At 38.0% G+C, this 17,736-nt stretch overlaps 1 protein-coding gene across 10 annotated transcripts in view; it reads left to right on the forward strand.

Moving 5' to 3' along the window:
- LOC309628449 (uncharacterized protein) overlaps positions 1–17,736 on the forward strand; it is an 88,508-nt gene that overhangs the window by 69,118 nt on the left and 1,654 nt on the right. For 4 of the 10 annotated variants that reach the window (XR_014244529.1, XR_014244531.1, XM_082391578.1 and 1 more), the window contains one exon: positions 11,142–15,699. The exons of 4 other annotated variants lie outside the window; for them this stretch is intronic. The gene's annotated coding sequence lies outside the window, so the exon portion shown is untranslated. 2 more of the 10 variants (XM_082391577.1, XM_082391576.1) reach the window with 2 other exon arrangements.

Below are 17,736 nucleotides of genomic sequence, written 5' to 3' on the forward strand. Positions count from 1 at the left end.
AAGATCCTACATGCCGCGGAGCAACAGGGCCCGTGAGCCACAACTACTGAGCCTGCGCATCTGCAGCCTGTGCCCTGCAACGGGAGGGGCCGCGATAGTGAAAGGCCCGCGCACCGCGATGAGGAGTGGCCCACGCTTGCCACAACTAGAGAAAGCCCTCGCACAGAAATGAAGACGCAACACAGCCATAAATAAATAAATAAATAAATAAAATAAAGTAGCTATTAATTTAAAAAAAAAGAGAGAGCAACTGAAAACTAAGGACCCCAAGGATGTAAAAGAGAAAGCAAAAGAAAAGAAGAGACAAGAAGCCCAAACCTTATGATTAAGCTCCACGTTGTTAGGTAAAGGGGCATTTAATTAATGCTTCTTTAATACCTTGTGCACAGAGGCATGGCTCTACAGAAGCCAAGGAGTCTCCTTTTCATCACTGATTCATGGTATGCTTCTGGCAGGGTCACTTCCTTCTTTGAGCCTCAAAGCTTTTCATCAAGACAGTGAGGGAATTGGAACAAGGTTAGCTCTCACAAGCCAGCTCTCATGTTCTCTCATGTTACCTGTGAGTCTAGGTAAGTGCCGAATGTCTTTAACATGACAGATCATATTTTTTCTTAACCATTTCTCTTCTCCTGATTTTTACATACTTTCTAATACATAGTAGAATAGTAGAAAAGAAAAAATACCACACTGAAAAGTAACTGATACACTAACTTTCCATTCTCATTTCACTGCCAATTCAGCCAAAAGCCTTCTGTAGAATTCTGATGCAGACCATGAAAACACACTGTAAGTGTTCCAAAGTCTTTTCCATATTTGGTAGTCCTGTGATTTCCATTGGCAGAACTATCTTGGACTGTCATCTGAAAATCTATCAAAAAGAAATTAAGTAATAGGAATTCATATCAATGATATTGGAGAAAGAAATCCTTGAACTTATCTTACTGTGTGAACCTTCATCCATGTGCAAAATCAACAAGAAAGGTTAAACTTTAAAGGCAACATAGTCCCATGAATAGAAGGGAGAACATAACACAAATAATATACAATGCTAACATTATGTACATACACATATATAAAAGTGGTCTTGAAATATATTCCCAGATATTAATTGGATTAAAGTTTGGGGCAATAAAGCATTTTTTCTCATAGAGAACATTATTCTGTAAGGCACATACAGGCACACATATCTGCTCTGTTGGCCTCTCACAGTTTCAGCTGATTCCAGTCATGTCCCCAGTTCATTTCCCCATATATTTATTCTCGGATTAGTGATTTTTGAACAGGTGTTCATCTCTTTAGAAATACCTGTGCCATGACCGCAGAGTACTCAGATTTCTTTTTGGCATTTGGTGGCATATGATGTGGAAAGTGACGAGTTGTATGACAGGAGAGGTACAAGGTGAACCTTAGAGTAAGTAAGACTTTATGCATAGTTCTTAATCCCAAAAGGAAAAGAGAAGGATAGCAGCGAAAGTCATTGGAATAAAGGACCTATCAGATGAATCAGCATTAGGATAATTCATTGGTTACCGACTGTCCAGTCGTTTTAGGTTATAAAGTATTCCTGAGTGACTGCGTCACTTTATGAAAGGATCTACCTAACTATAGCTTTCTTTTGCTGGAGTTAGTTTATATGGCAATAATATGCTTAGAGAATGGCAATTGTGAATTCCCGTCTTCCCCAAATTGAAGACACTCGTTAAGGTACAAGTTTCCCCAAGACTGCAAATGATTTATCTGTACTATACTGACTGAGACTGTGTCTTACCATTCTTGTTTGTTAAAGGAGATAACAAGGCTAACTTTGAGTAGAGTAATAGCAAGATACTTAGAAAATACTTTCAGGTTAAGTTTTGTATACAAAGTTCAGTGGTTACCCACCAAAAGGAAATCAGCTCATTTAGTATTGCAGGAAATGCCTTCATACTTTTTCATTGCCACTAAAGGAATTTAAAACACCTGTTGGATATATTCCCTCCTAGAATGCCATTTGTACACTTATTCCTAATAGGACCTGTTATTTTAAATGCAAACTCATATTAGAAGGCTCAGAATTGATACTCAGTATTTTTAGTGATCACATGGTTTAGGGTTCTCAGATTTGGGCTCAGACTTGCATTTCAAGCATTGCAATCTGGGCTTGTTAAATGATTTCCTTGCAACCAGGAAAAATTGTTTATCTGAATCTAAAGTCCAATTAAAGAAATGTGATAGTGGTGATAGTGGTTGATGAAGCAGACTAGCATAGCAGCTAGGGCAATTATGGACAAGTTACATTTAACCTCTCTGTGCCTCAGTGTCTTCCTCTGAAACTGAGTTTCTTCATCAATGGTGATAAATATTGGTAACCAATCTGACAGAGTTATTGTAAGAAATGAAGGAGTTCACAAATTTCCTAAAGGCTTAATGTTTGGCTTGTCATTACTAAATGCTGGTAATTATTAGTAAAACAATACCCCTCTATTATTTATTATATCAAAATAATAATGGTAAGGGCCTGTTATTTTAGTAGTTCTATTTTTTGGTCATATAGTTTAGACTAACTCATATTGTTTAAATGTGAAACCAAGAAGAAAAACAGTTTTGTTTTGTTTTTTTCACCTGGTCAAGGAACCCAAATCACCTAATTCAGAAATGTTTCTAACTTGGCATCTGCTTTGAATCTGTCACAGCCAGAGAAAGTTTATTGTCTCAGAAAGTGACAGCCTTGTATTTGTGTAGCATAAAAAAGAAGATACATGCTAGATAAGATATAGACCCCTTATCATAGTCATGCCACATAGAGTGCAAAACTATTCCTGCTGGGTTCAAACATTGTGATCCAGAGCCTGCCATTGCCTATTATCAGGAGCAGGAAAGCGTAAGAACCGTATGTGTTTGCCCTTAAGTTGGTCTACAACACAGATACTGTCAATCAGCCTCTGATAGTACCCTCCCCGTGGACAACCTTCTGTGCTCTTTTGAGCATGCTCAGATGGAGTCTACCATCAGTGTGGTGGGAGTTCACTTCGCTTCAAGTGTGTCCATGTTGAAGGGTGAAATGAACAAATACTAACCAAATCTGTGGCTGTCCAAACTAGGAAAATAGTTAAAGAATCAGGACATGAATCAAGCAAATACTCATTTGGCATCAACCCAATAAAAAAGCTTCTTGGTGAGAAAAAAGTTGCCAAAGATGAAAGCCCAGAATAGTGCTACTTTAGCCTAACCACAGTGTCAAAGCAAATAACACACATACACACAAACGCAAGAGGAAGCCCTCTTCACACTAATGCCCCAAAGTCCTTTATGGGTCTTCAAACTGAGCAGATTAGGTAGGTTGATGGTTGTCCTTTATGGACTGGGTCCACCTAACAAGACTGCTTACTAACAGAATATCTCTGTTTTGTCATTTAATAGACATCCCAAACTTAATATACCTTGCAATCAAATACACACATAGTCACTCATGCTTTTCCTGTAGACTTTCCAAAGCAGAAAAGGGCAGCTCCATTCTTCCTGGTGCTCAGTTACAAAATGTGATTCATCTTTGACTTTTTCCTTTCTCTCTCCTTTCACATCCAATACAGAAGCAAAATGTGTCGGCCCTATCTTTGAGATAGAACCAGAATTTGACAGTTTCTCGATTTTTCCACTATTATCTCTCAGGATTAAGATTTCGTTGTCTGTCATCTTAATTATTATCCCTCTGAAATGTGTCCTTAACACAGTGGCCGGAGAACCCTTTGAGAATCTAAGTCAGAAGAATTATGTGACTTCAGTGTCTTCCTCTTCATTATAGTTGAAGCTGAAGTTCTTAAAATGCTGGAAAGTTGCTACATGATTACCCTCCACATTATGTATTTGATCTCATCTCCTCTACTCCTTGCTCACTCTTTTCCAAACACCTTATACTCTTTAGTCCTTGATGTTCAACAAGTATAGTAGGCAGACATTTTCACTTGCTGTTCCCTTTACCTGAATTGCTGTTCTCTTTACTATCTACAGTACTTATCCACTCACTTTTATTTTTTCACACACACACACTGTATTTTATTTTTACAAGAGATAAATAGACTGACACCAAGCATTGTACATGGATGACCACAACAAAAGCAACAATGATTGCAATTGCCACACATGAAACACACTCATACTATGTCATAATATTGACATTCAGTCCAGTAATCCTCCACTGTAACAGCTCCTTTACTTTGCAGTGAAAATTGATTTGTATATTCTTTGCCTCTGAGTCCTTGTGGGATGTTTTTTTTTTAAATTCAAACAGAAAGTCATGGGGCTTCCCTGGTGGCGCAGTGGTTGAGGGTCTGCCTTCCAGTGCGGGGGACGCGGGTTCGGGCCCTGGTCTGGGAGGATCCCGCGTGCCGTGGAGCGGCTGGGCCCGTGAGCCACAACTACTGAGCCTGTGCGTCTGGAGCCTGTGCTCCGCGACAGGAGAGGCCGCAATGGTGAGGGGCCCGCGCACCGCGATGAGGAGTGGCCCCCACTTGCTGCAACTAGAGAAAGCCCTCGCACAGAAATGAAGACCCAACACAGCCATAAATAAATAAATAAATAAAATTAAAAAAAAAAAGTTAAGGATGTACCTCACATATCTTATAAAAAAAAAAACAGAAAGTCACAAAAATTATACTCATCCTCATCAGTTCACTCAGTCCCATGTAATTTTTTTTTTTTTCATCTTGCTCTTTTGTTAGCACTTTTATGAGCTCGTCAGTTTTTCATTAGAGTTCTGAAAATGCTTATTCATTCAGTTCAGTAGTACAGTCAGTTACCAGAAACCTGTACTTGTCAGAGTCTTTTCCATGAATTTCTTGAAGATGAAACCCTTTTATAGGAACATATTTGCAAAAGCCTCAGAGTACACCCAGAACTGTCTGTAAATGACAAAAGACTTAAAAATGACCACGGTTAAAGATTTGATGAAAGTTCATAATAATGCAGTTGACAAGAAAATTAGTTATTTCTGAGATACACATTTTAAAGTAATAACTAGGATTATGACTTATAACATTATACCAGAACATATAAGATTTTTAGAAATTTCATGTAATGTCTGAAACATTTATATTAACATATTTCCATACAAATAATCCAATGAAAGTTTAGTATTAGTTGTTTTGTTTGTTTTATTATAATGCAGGTTCTTATTAGTCATCAATTTTATACACACCAGTGTATACATGTCAATCCCAATCGCCCAATTCAACACACCACCATCCCCACCCCACCGCAGTTTTCCCCCCTTGGTGTCCATATGTCCGTTCTCTACATCTGTGTCTCAACTTCTGCCCTGCAAACCGGCTCATCTGTACCATTTTTCTAGGTTCCACATACATGCGTTACTATACAATATTTGTTTTTCTCTTTCTGACTTACTTCACTCTGTATGACAGTCTCTAGATCCATCCACGTCTCAACAAATGACTCAATTTCGTTCCTTTTTATGGCTGAGTAATATTCCATTGTATATATGTACCACAACTTCTTTATCCATTCGTCTGTTGATGGGCATTTAGGTTGCTTCCATGACCTGGCTATTGTAAATAGTGCTGCAATGAACATTCGGGTGCATGTGTCTTTTTGAATTACGGTTTTCTCTGGGTATATGCCCAGTAGTGGGATTGCTGGATCATATGGTAATTCTATTTTTAGTTTTTGAAGGAACCTCCATATTGTTCTCCATAGTGGCTGTATCAATTTACATTCCCACCAACAGTGCAAGAGGGTTCCCTTTTCTCCACACCCTCTCCAGCATTTGTTGTTTGTAGATTTTCTGATGATGCCCATTCTAACTGGTGTGAGGTGATACCTCATTGTAGTTTTGATTTGCATTTCTCTAATAATTAGTGATGTTGAGCAGCTTTTCATCTGCTTCGTGGCCGTCTGTAGGTCTTCTTTGGAGAAATGTCTATTTAGGTCTTCTGCCCATTTTTGGGTTGGGGTGTTTGTTTCTTTAATATTGAACTGAATGAGCTGTTTATCTATTTTGGAGATTAATCCTTTGTCCGTTGATTCGTTTGCAAATATTTTCTCCCATTCTGAGGGTTGTCTTTTTGTCTTGTTTATGGTTTCCTTTGCTGTGCAAAAGCTTTGAAATTTCATTAGGTGCCATTTGTTTATTTTTGTTTTTATTTCCATTACTCTAGGAGGTGGATCCAAAAAGATCTTGCTGTGATTTATGTCAAAGAGTGTTCTTCCTATGTTTTCCTCTAAGAGTTTTATAGTGTCCAGTCTTACATTTAGGTCTCTAATCCATTTTGAGTTTATTTTTGTGTATGGTGTTAGGGAGTGTTCTAATTTCATTCTTTTACATGTAGCTGTCTAGTTTTCCCAGCACCACTTATTGAAGAGACTGTCTTTTCTCCATTGTATATCTTTGCCTCCTTTGTCATAGATTAGTTGACCATAGGTGCGTGGGTTTATCTCTGGGCTTTCTATCTTGTTCCATTGATCTATGTTTCTGTTTTTGTGCCAGTACCATATTGTCTTGATTACTGTAGCTTTGTAGTATTCCACTCACTTTTTTAGGTCTTTTCTCAAATATCACCGTCTCCATTATGAGGCCTTGCTTGGATTCCCTGTAATAACCTGCAGCCCCACTAATACACACTACCTCCTTAGAAGCCTCCCTTCTGCTGTAGAATCTGTTGAATGAATGAATGGAGTGGGCTATGTCTAATTTCCAAAAAAATAAACATCAGCCGTAAACACTTGTTGAGAGACGGGTTCAGGGTATAAAGAAGAAAAGAAGTGTAAATTCAGGCCTTACAGTTCACTATCCATTCCCTCAGGGTTCTGCTATGGTGTATCTTTGAATAAAAAGCACAATTTGATAAGACTAATTAACAGTTTAAATTCGTTAGACTCCCAAACCTTTTATAGTAGAAATGTGATAAGAATTGTGTCAGAGATTCTCAACAAAATGTTAACAAGTTGACGCCACAAAAGTATAAAAACAATTATATACCATGACCAAATGGGATTTGTGTCAGGTAAGTAAGGCTGGTTCAACATTGGAAAATTAATTAATATAATCCATCCAAGACAAAAAAAAAACATATAAATACATGCGGAAGAAGCATTTGACAAAATCCAGTGTGTACTCATGAGAAAAACTCTCAGTAAACTAGGAATAGAGAGGGACTTTCTTAACTTGATAAATACGATCTACAAAAAAACCAATAGCTAACATCAAACTTACTGGAGAGAAACTCAATGCTTTCCCACTAAGATTAAGCACAAGGCAAGGATGTTCTCCTTTATTATAACTTTTCAGTATTGTGCTGTAAGTCCTTGCTAATGCAATAAGGCAAGAAAAGGAAATAAACGGTGTACAGATTGAGAAGGAAGACATAAAGCTGTCTTTGTTCACAGGTGACATGATCATCTATGTAGAAAATCTTAAAGAGTTGACACAAAACTCCTGTAACTAGTAAGTGATTATAGCAAGGTTGCAGGATCCAAGGTTAATATACAAAAGGCAATTGCTTTCCTATATACCAATAATGAGCAAGTGGAATAGGTTGAAAAAAAACCCCACACTATTTACAATAGCACTGCCAAAAATGTAATACTTCAGTATAAATCTAATAAAATAAGTACAACCTCTATAGGAGGAAAACTACACAACCATGATGAATGAAGTCAAAGAATAACTAAATAAATGGAGAGATATTGCATGTTCATGAATAGGAAGACTCGGTATTATCAAAATGTCAGTTCTTTCCGACTTAATCTATAGAAATTCTGTGCGATCCCAATCAAAATCTCAGCAAGTTATTTTATGGGTATTGGCAAACTGATTCTAAAGTCCATATGAAGAGGCAAGAGACCCAGAATAGCTATCACCTCATTGAAGAAGGACAAAGTTGAAGGGATGACACTACCCAGCTTGAGGACTTATTATGAAGGTGCAGTAATCAAGACAGGGTGGTATTGGTGAAAGAACAAATAGATCAATGGAACAGAATAAAGAGCCCCAAAATACACCCACATAAATACAGTCAACTGATCTTTGGCAAAAGAACAAAGGCAATCCAATGGAGCAAAGATCGTCTTTTCATCAAATAGTGCTGAAACAACTGGATGTCCATAGTAAAAAAAAAAAAAAAAAAAAAAAAACTAGACACAGACTTTATATCCTTCATAAAAATTAAGTCAAAATGAACCACAGACCTAAATGTAAAACACAAAACTGTAAAACTCCCAGAAGATAACATAGGAGAAAACCTAGATGACTTTGGGTATGGCAGTGACTTTTAAAATATAACACCAAAGGCACAATCCATGAAAGAAAGAATTGATAAGCTAGACTTCATTAAAATAGAAAATTTCTGCTCTGTGAAAATCACTATCAAGATAATGAAAAGACAAGCCACAGAGTCGGAGAAAACATTCGTAAAAGACGCATCTTGGGCTTCCCTGGTGGCGCAGTGGTTGAGAGTCTGCCTGCCGATGCAGGGGACACGGGTTCGAGCCCTGGTCTGGGAGGATCCCACATGCCGTGGAGCAATTGGGCCCGTGAACCACAACTACTGAGCCTGCGCGTCTGGAGCGTGTGCTCCGCAACAAGAGAGGCCGCGAGAGTGAGAGGCCCGCGCACCGCGATGAAGAGTGGCCCCTGCTCGCCGCAACTGGAGAAAGCCCTCGCACAGAAACGAACACCCAACACAGCCAAAAATAAATAAATAAATAAATAAATTTATTTAAAAAAAAAAAAAAAAAGACGCATCTTGTTAGGATAAAGTGGCAACTTGCAAGCTTCTTACATGTGCAACTGGTGTAATTTATTTTGGTATGTAGTGTGAGGTACAGACTTTAGTTTTCAATGGGTGTGTACTTTTCTAGGCATCAGTTTTAAAGATTATAACTTGACTTTATCACAATCAAACTTCCCAGACATACTTAGAACTATTTGTGGATATTCTTTTCTGTTTAATTTGTATATGTGTTCATTCATGTAGCAATGCTACAATGTTTGAATTGTAGTGGCTTTATAGTTAAGTTATATAGCTGCCTGCTAATTAACAGATACTCAACTTCTAATAAAACTTATGACTTGTACCTGAATGCCTCCAGATTATGTTCTTCAATCAGACTCTTTACTATTCACTCAATATAAATTCAGAGCTGATATACATTAAAAACTGAACTAAGGTGGCTAACATTTTTTAGTTTTCATCTATATTCCTAGATTTAAAATCTGAGAAAGTAATAGAGTGCAACATTTTAAAAAACCTCTAATGACTCACATTTTGTATCTCTAATTAAAACAGAATACCCTGTGGAATATCTTTGCATCATTTACCCGGTTTCATTAATTCTGGCTGCTGAAGTTAATTTAAATTCACTCTGGTAAAATGAGAGCTCAGTATAAGCTTTTAGCATACTCAGTGAGACTTACAAATAGTCATCTGCTAGGTGGTAAACAGTAAACAGTCTTGTTTATTGCAAATAATCTTAGCCAATAAATGTTATTTATGCTCCATTTAAGAATAAAGATGTTAATCTGAGATCACAAAACGATCTTTTTGTTAAAGCTAAAAGCAATTCTGCTTTGATTAGTTGCAAATGCAAATATTACCCAACTTCTTTCTCCTTCTTTGATAGTTGTATAGAAATAAAACTAAACATAAGAATGTAAGCCAAACCCACTACAAATGAAACTGCACTACAGGCCCAGTATCTTCAGTGATTTCTAGATGATTTCTATGCTCAAACCTTCATTCTATCCTCTCTTCCTAAACAGAATTGGTTTTTTTTCTTGTTTTGTTTTTTGGTTTTGAGTCACTTTTATTACACAAGGGATTCATATTCTTTATAGAGAAATCAAGTAATCAAATAATCCAAAAATAGATTAAAAAACAGCCATAATTCCACCTCTCAGATATATTATCACTGTATCTATTTTATAGTATAGCTTTCATATATATATTTTTAACATCTTCATTGGAGTATAATTGCTTTACCATGTTGTGTTAGTCTCTGCTGTATAACAGTGCATCAGCTATACGTATATATATATCCCCATATCCCCTCCTTTTTACGTCTCCCTCCCACCCTCCCTATCCCACCCCTCTAGGTGGTCACCAAGCCCCGAGCTGATCTCCCTGTGCTATTTGACTGCTTCCCACTAGCTATCTAGTTTACATTTGGTAGTGTATGTATGTCCATGCCACTCTCTCACTTCGTCCCAGCTTCCCCTTCTCTCTCCCCATGTCCCTAAACAGAATTTTAAGAAGATAGCCAAGATAAAATGAGAAACTGATTTAGACTTAGGTCCCAAATTTACAGCTTCAATGATTTAGGAAAATTTCTTGACAGCTATACTGAGCCTCAGTTTTCACATTTGTAAAAGGGTGAGGATTAAAAAAACTGATACTTCTGGAAATGCCTGTCATTCTGATTGGATATTTTTTAAATGTTAACTGAAATTTAAATGTATAAATTATAAAAAGAAGATGACAAAAAGGCCTATTATCATTTTATTACCCAGATAAACCCTGGTGGTCCACTGATAGGAGAAGGGGCTTCTCTAAGTAGTTTTCTTCATCCTGATTTCTGGACATTCCCTTCTTTAATCTGCTTTTGGAGGCAGCGGGGGACATTTTGGCAAGTTTTATTCAATTTCTTTATGCCTTGCTTTTAGGAAAGAAGAATAGTAGCTGTGCTGAGCTCTGCCAGGTCAGATAGAAGTTTGGAGTATTCTTTTTCTCTCTTGTAGACAGCCACTGTCATTTGGTAAGCCATAAGCCTTTCTTTGCTTTGACTGTGGTTAGTGTGTTTGCTGGATTTCTAAAATATATTTTTAGTGTTTACTTGTTTAGATTGAAAAGATTGGGCTATATTTTTAAAAGTTTATCCCTTCATTTTGGAAGGCCTTTTAAGTTGTGATATTGCATGCAAGAGAGCTAACAGAATTCTGGACTCCATATTTTCGTTTTTACCTTTTTTTTTTTTTTTTTCTCAGACTTTCAACCAACAATGGCTAAGAATGAAAGGAACTCAGACCGAAATATTTTTTTCCCTTGTAAAGCACAGAGAATATGGGAAAAAATGAAATTGAGAAATTGTTCTGCTCTCTTCCTCCTCCTTTTTGGTCAGTTACCTTAGTCATCCACCTCACTTTGTATTTCTAGCCTGGCTTCAGAAAGACCTGAATTTGATGAACTACACACTGTTGGAGTAGTAGATTGCTAGAAGGAACCAAGATCCAGACAACCTTCAATGGTGGCTTCATGGAATTATATTCAAGAAGGATGGTCCAGCCAATTTCCTCACTTCCATTGTGAAAGGAGTTCCCTATTCCTAAGAAAATGGACCTATGTCCGACTGACACAGAAGATGGAGATTTATCCCAGTGCATTTATATATGTATATATATTAAAATTATCTATATTTATATATATATATATAATGCCTAATGGAAATATCTCAGATGGTCTATTTTGTGTTTTTTCTTTAATTTTACTTATAAAATTGTGACCATTTTTTAACTCAAAAGAGGAGAACCTTAAAAATTAATTAAAAAGACATTCTCACTAGTCTAAGGTTCAGAGTGACTTGGCAGAGAAAATTGCTGAATGGTTAGATAACAGTGCTGGTATGCTTGGCTATTGTAACACTACATTTGAGTTTCTCTTCCTTGGAATTACAAGAACTATATGACTCAAGAGAAAGATTGATAATTAGGAATATTCTGCTTGCTTTTTATATAGCCAAATGAAGAACATTTTGATTAATTATTTGGAGGTCATAGGAAGGAACCTTCATGATCTAACTTTTGAACAAGTAGTGTTGCAACACAAAGCTATGACTTCAAATTAAAAAGGAAATTTGAAATGACCTATTTCTTTTGGCATCTCAATCCAGATATCTGTCAGTAAAATGAGTCACTTTTCAGTCAAATGGGTGATCAGCCATATAATTTTTTATTGGGAAGCTGAAAGACACCATTGCCAAACAGAGCATCTGCAGTGTTAACATCTATATTTGAGCATCTTTCGTTTTCCCAAGGGGTGCAGGTGAGAAGAAGGAAGGCAGAGAAATGCACTTGAATAAAGCTTTTCAAGATGGATAGAACAGAGAGCATTCCCAGAGGCAGGTCAAGTTCAACACAAGAACAACTCTCTCAGTGCTTTCACAACTAGTTAACTCAGCTCTCAAATCAGTAACTCAGCTCTCAAATCAGTGCTGAAATCAAGCAGAAGGTTGTTAATATTGATACGGTTAACATACATCAAATAGGATTACTGAATTTTCTGAATCCAAAAGTTCTCCACAGTGTTGACATTTCCTCACTGAACTCCCAGGATTGTTTGGTTTCAAAGGCTGTTGGGCTCAAGACGCATTTTGTTTTAAATAATCCTTCATAAAAAGTTCAGCTTTCAGTCTAATATGATTGAAACCCAGCTTGAGTGTGTTTTATAATTCACTGAACTGGAAAGACTATGGGCATTGAATTATTCAAAACATGGTAGGCAAAGGAGTGATATGTGGGGAGGAGGTGATCAAAGAAATCAGTGAGACTTGATATGTCATGTTATCTCATTTTATTTAGCTTTTAGAACTCTTCCAAATATTAGAGGAAAGAAATCAATATCAATTTTCACCTGTCACGTTCCACACTTCAATTATTAATGAATGTCAAATTTGACCACAGTTTTCTGTACCACCTGCTCTGCAATAATATTTCTGAGCCTTTATTAAAAATGTAAAATTGTCATTGAATTTCCAAATATGATTCTGCAGTGGCTAATTCAGCTTGTTTTATTAATAAGCAAGTTCTGATGAGTAATACTAATTTAATACGCCTGCACGTAAGGTTAAAGTGTAAATTATTCCTGCCGAAGGTGATGAGATATGACTGCGATGCGGTGGTAGGGCACTCACCTTCCTGAACGAACCCTGCAAGCACACAGTTCTTGGGAGAAACCAGTACTTCATATAGTAGCAAATCTGATATTATTTTGCATGTCTCCTGTAGCAGTGGAATGCACACACACACACACACACACACACACACACACACACACACACAAACATGATCACGGGTGAAAAAATACACATGCGCACCTTAGATGCTTGCATTAATTTCTGAATATAGTTCTCCGGAAAGAAAAAGCTTTACTGATGATTTGTATTTTTATAGTTTATTACTTTATCCATACTAAAACACTTCATGAAATCACTTACTGTTTTGTTGTCCATGGAATCCTTTCAATTTTGAGATGCTAAATAGAAATCGAAATAATGATTATAGTCCTTGGCCATGAAAGACTTAAGTTACAGAGAGCCCGGTGACTGGAGGTCAGAGCTGCCACGGAATTATTCCCTGCTCCAGAGACCATTAGAATATCACTGTGTACCCACTTAAGGATAGAATGCTGCTATTGAGAAACTAGCTCTCTTTTATTTATGCTAAAAGGAGAGAACAGTAGGGGACCTTGGCTGTGTGAGTGTATGAAACTTTCTCTGTTTTGTACAATAAGCAAAAACTATACATGAAATAGCCTCGGGCCTTTTGTCTTTTGTACCCAGCTCTTTCCTGTATTGCTCCTGATCAATTACACTTAAATCAACAAGAGTTGCTTGAACATTTTGACAGTTATGTTCCCCATACCCTGAAGCATTTTTAAAGGGTTACTGAGATAAAGCTATTTCAAAGAATACTCCCTCCAAATGTTTTCAGGGTGGCATCAATGAAAGTAACTTAGAGGAAGAAAACTCCACCTTGAGTTCCTGGCCTACCACTCTAAGGCCAGGCAAGCATAAACCTTCATAGCAAAACCTAAGTTTGCTCCCACTTGAGAATTTGGTTTCCGTGGTCTTATATGAAAAGTATATGGAGACTTTAATTCCCTATAAGCCCTTTCCAAAGAGTAAATACAGTTCATCATTCGTAAGAGATGATGAAAATTACAATTTTGTTGAATAAGTGGAATATATATTATATATAATATATATTTTTTTAATATATATATAAAATATATAAAGTTATTATTCAGAGTCCTAAAACATGGATTTTTCTTACTTACCAAGAAGGAACGGTAACTTGATCTCTAAACACAATAAAGCACCTGGTCATAGCAGAATCATAACAAATATTTGATATCAGAATGAATTCACTCTTCAGGTGTAAAGAGGGAATACCTTCAGCTTTCCTCTTTCTTGTACCCCATTATTACATCCTGGACAGAGGGGATTTTTCTTGATTTTAATCTAAAGGAGAAATGTTCACTTTTGTTAAGATGGAAATTGACAACCTCAGTAGGCAGAGGCACTGTTTTTATTTGGCTGAATTCCTGTTTCTAGTGATAATTCAAGGTGTAATAGGGTTTTCTCTGCCACTCCAGAATCTGAAAATGATAAGCATCTCACCAGAGTTTCAGGACGGCCCGTTACCTATTCTGTGGAAAGGGTATTCAAAGTACCATGCTTCATCAGTGTCTTCTTTGACTTATTCATCAATGGACAACTACTGAGTTAAGACAGTGTCTTATCCTTGCTTCAAAAAAACAAAAACAAAAAACCCCCACAAACACAAAAAAGCTGTTAACGATGAAAACTTACTATGCCAGGCCTTAGTATGGCCTGACTTGGAAATTTAGTTTCAGAGGCTTTTGTGAATATACCAAGGAAAGAGGACCTAGGTGTATCTTATTCCCACAGGCTGCCAATAAATATTTGCTTAATGGAGAAAAAATTAATATATAGTACAGGAGAGAACCTGACAGATGCTTAACATTATTGAGTGATAGCAATGCCCAAACTCATCTGTGAGCAAACACTATGAAAGTATCCTCCTAAGGATAAACTGATTACAAATAAGAAGTGAACATTCAATTATGGAGATACTTTCAGTTTCAGCTCTGATATGCAAAAAGCTTGGAAGTTGTCACTGTATCTTGTCCTTACAAGATAATGCTGTACAAAATGAAAATCAATGACTTTTCTCAGACATGATTAATAAAACATGTAACTATGAAAGAATTTTAAAACTGTAATTATGTATGTGTATATATGTGTCTCTGAAAAATCTGTGTCAAAGAAAACTGAGGCTATCAGTATAAACTCATTTAACTTCTATCTCTTCTTACCTTTATTTCCTCCCAAACTTACCAGTATCCATCCAACTCGAAGGATACAAGTGATTTTTATATACTGTGCAAGGTTTTTTTCTTATTCCTATGTCCATGTTTCCCCAGTTCTCTAAATTATTATCGACATCTTCAGGATCTCCTTCATCGGTTCCTTCATTTCAACATATAAAATATAAATACTTCTCATTCTGAAAAGTTCTTTTTTGCTAATTATTTTCTCTTTTCATCCAAACTCCTTCAGAGTAGCCTATTCCCACTGTCTTCACTAGCCCCACCTGGCCTCCACAGGCAGCCCTACACCCTCAATTTATCGCCATCTGGCTTTCTTGTCCACCACTTCAATGAACTGCTCTAAGGTCACTGGGGACCTAACTGCCCAAATCCAATGGACACTTACATTCTCTGAAGGATGACACTGTCATCTACTTCCTCCTTCTTGAAACTCTATCTCCTCTCTCCTTCCCAGAATTCTTTCTCTGCTTATTACTTAAACGTTGTCAGTACTCACAATTCTCTGAAATCTCATCCATTTTCATGATTTTAATGACTGCTAAGTGCTGATGACATTGAAATTTTTATCTTTCCATGTCTTCACGTGCAGGTCCAGTTATCTACCAGTTTGTCTCCTGAATTCTACAGGTGCTTTAAAATTCTACATGTCCAGAACTAAAGTCTTTTCCCCAATTCAGTTCTTTATCCCCTATTTCCAAACTCAATGATACCACCACCCAACCTTAGTCACACAGATGGGGGTTCAGCCTCCGCCTCCTACTTCTTCCTTACTTCCCAAGATCAAGTCTTGCTTGTAATTTCCTAAATACAATTAGAACTTATTTCCTCCCTTCATCTATACCTTATTTCAGACCCCTTTCTTCTTGCTATTACCTGGTCTAGAAGTTACCAAATTGCTGTTTGCTGGAAGCAGTTGTTAGACACTTCTATTAAAAAAGGACTCTAGAGTCAAATAGCTTTGAGGATGGCTGTGTACCATACACCTGCTGTGACGATCCAGAATGAACATTAGCCTACAGCAGCCCCGAGAAGCTGTGCAGTAAAGAAACCTGATTACCTTTACTTAAGCCAGGTTCTCCCTTCTGCCGGCCTATAAACCTTGCAGTAGGGACAGGAGAGGAGGTGGCAGCGTGAAAGTCCCACTCGAAAATAAAAAACACTGCTCCTCAGAAGAGTGGGGCATAATTGTCTCCAGGCTTCTTCAGATTCCTCATCCATACTGACGTCAGTGGTCTAAAATGCCACCTGAACTTGTCCTTTCCATTCTTAGCTGTTTTCTGAGGAAACCAGCTCCACGCACATGGATGGCTAAGACCCGCTCTCCTCCTCCTCGCTGCCTCCTTTAGAGGCGCTTGCCACTGCCTGGTGACACTGCACTGATGCTCCAGAGCCTGTGCCTGTGGCTCCGTAACACACCCCTCGCACACTCACGGCTCTGGACTTCCGCTGTCCTCTCTGCCTTGAGTGTCCTTCTCTTCACCGGCTGACTCACCAGTTTTTCACGAGTCCTTTAAGACTTAGCTTAGGGACTGCCTCTTTCGATGACTTTTCTTTGCCTCACAGCTCCCCCTCTTCTTCCACAAACACTGATGAAACGCCCTGAATATGTCCGTCACAGCAGCATGTCACGTGCAGGATGAGACATCTGCTGTGTGTCTTCCCCTCTCACTCCACTGCTAAAGGGCCAACGCTACATCTTGCTCATTGTTTCGCTCCTCTAACACTCAATCCATGACTAATGAACTAACTAGTACTGTAGTAGCCCTCTTAGTAACAATCAGGCAGGAACTTCTAGAAGAAATCTGACACTCCAGCTCTTCTCTGATCTCACCTTTCAGTCTGAATGAACTAAAGACTTATCTGTACACATTTTACCAGGGAGACATAATTTAATCCAGAGATGTGTCATCACATACTCTTACATACTCTGCCGTTTAAAAATTCGGCTCACGATGGGGGAAGGAGACAGGTGTGCTTTCTGATAGCCCCACTCTTTTTCACCTCTAGTGCTCACTGGCTTCTCTCTCGGTGCCTTCCTTAAACCCTTCCTCTCGTAACAAGGAAACAGGATAACAAAGTAATTAAGAGCCTGGGTTCTGCCTATCTGTGAAACAGAAACATAACCAAGGACATAGAGAATAGACTGGTGGTTGCCAAGGGGGAGGGGGTGGGAGAGGGTTGGATTGGGAGTTTGGGATTAGCAGATGCAAACTGGTGTATATACAGGATGGATAAACAAAAAGGTCCTACATGGGACTTCCCTGGTGGCACGGTGGTTAAGAATACGCCTGCCAATGCAGGGGACACGGGTTCGAGCCCTGGTCTGGGAAGATCCCACATGCCAGAGAGCAACTAAGCCTGATGCCACAACTACTGAAGTCCATGCACCTAGAGCCCGTGCTCTGCAACACGAGAAGCCACCACATTGAGAAGCCTGCGCACCGCAACTAGAGAAAGCCCGCGTGCAGCAACGAAGGCCCAACGCAGCCAAAAATAAAAAAATAAATAAATACATTTATTAAAAAAAAAGTGGATGTATTTAAAAAAAACCAAAAAGTTCCTACTGTAGAGCACAGGGAACTATATTCTATATTCTGTGATAAACCGTAATGGAAAAGAA

Source organism: Balaenoptera borealis, assembly GCF_965194805.1.
Source record: "Balaenoptera borealis genome assembly, chromosome: 1".
Taxonomy (NCBI): domain Eukaryota; kingdom Metazoa; phylum Chordata; class Mammalia; order Artiodactyla; family Balaenopteridae; genus Balaenoptera; species Balaenoptera borealis.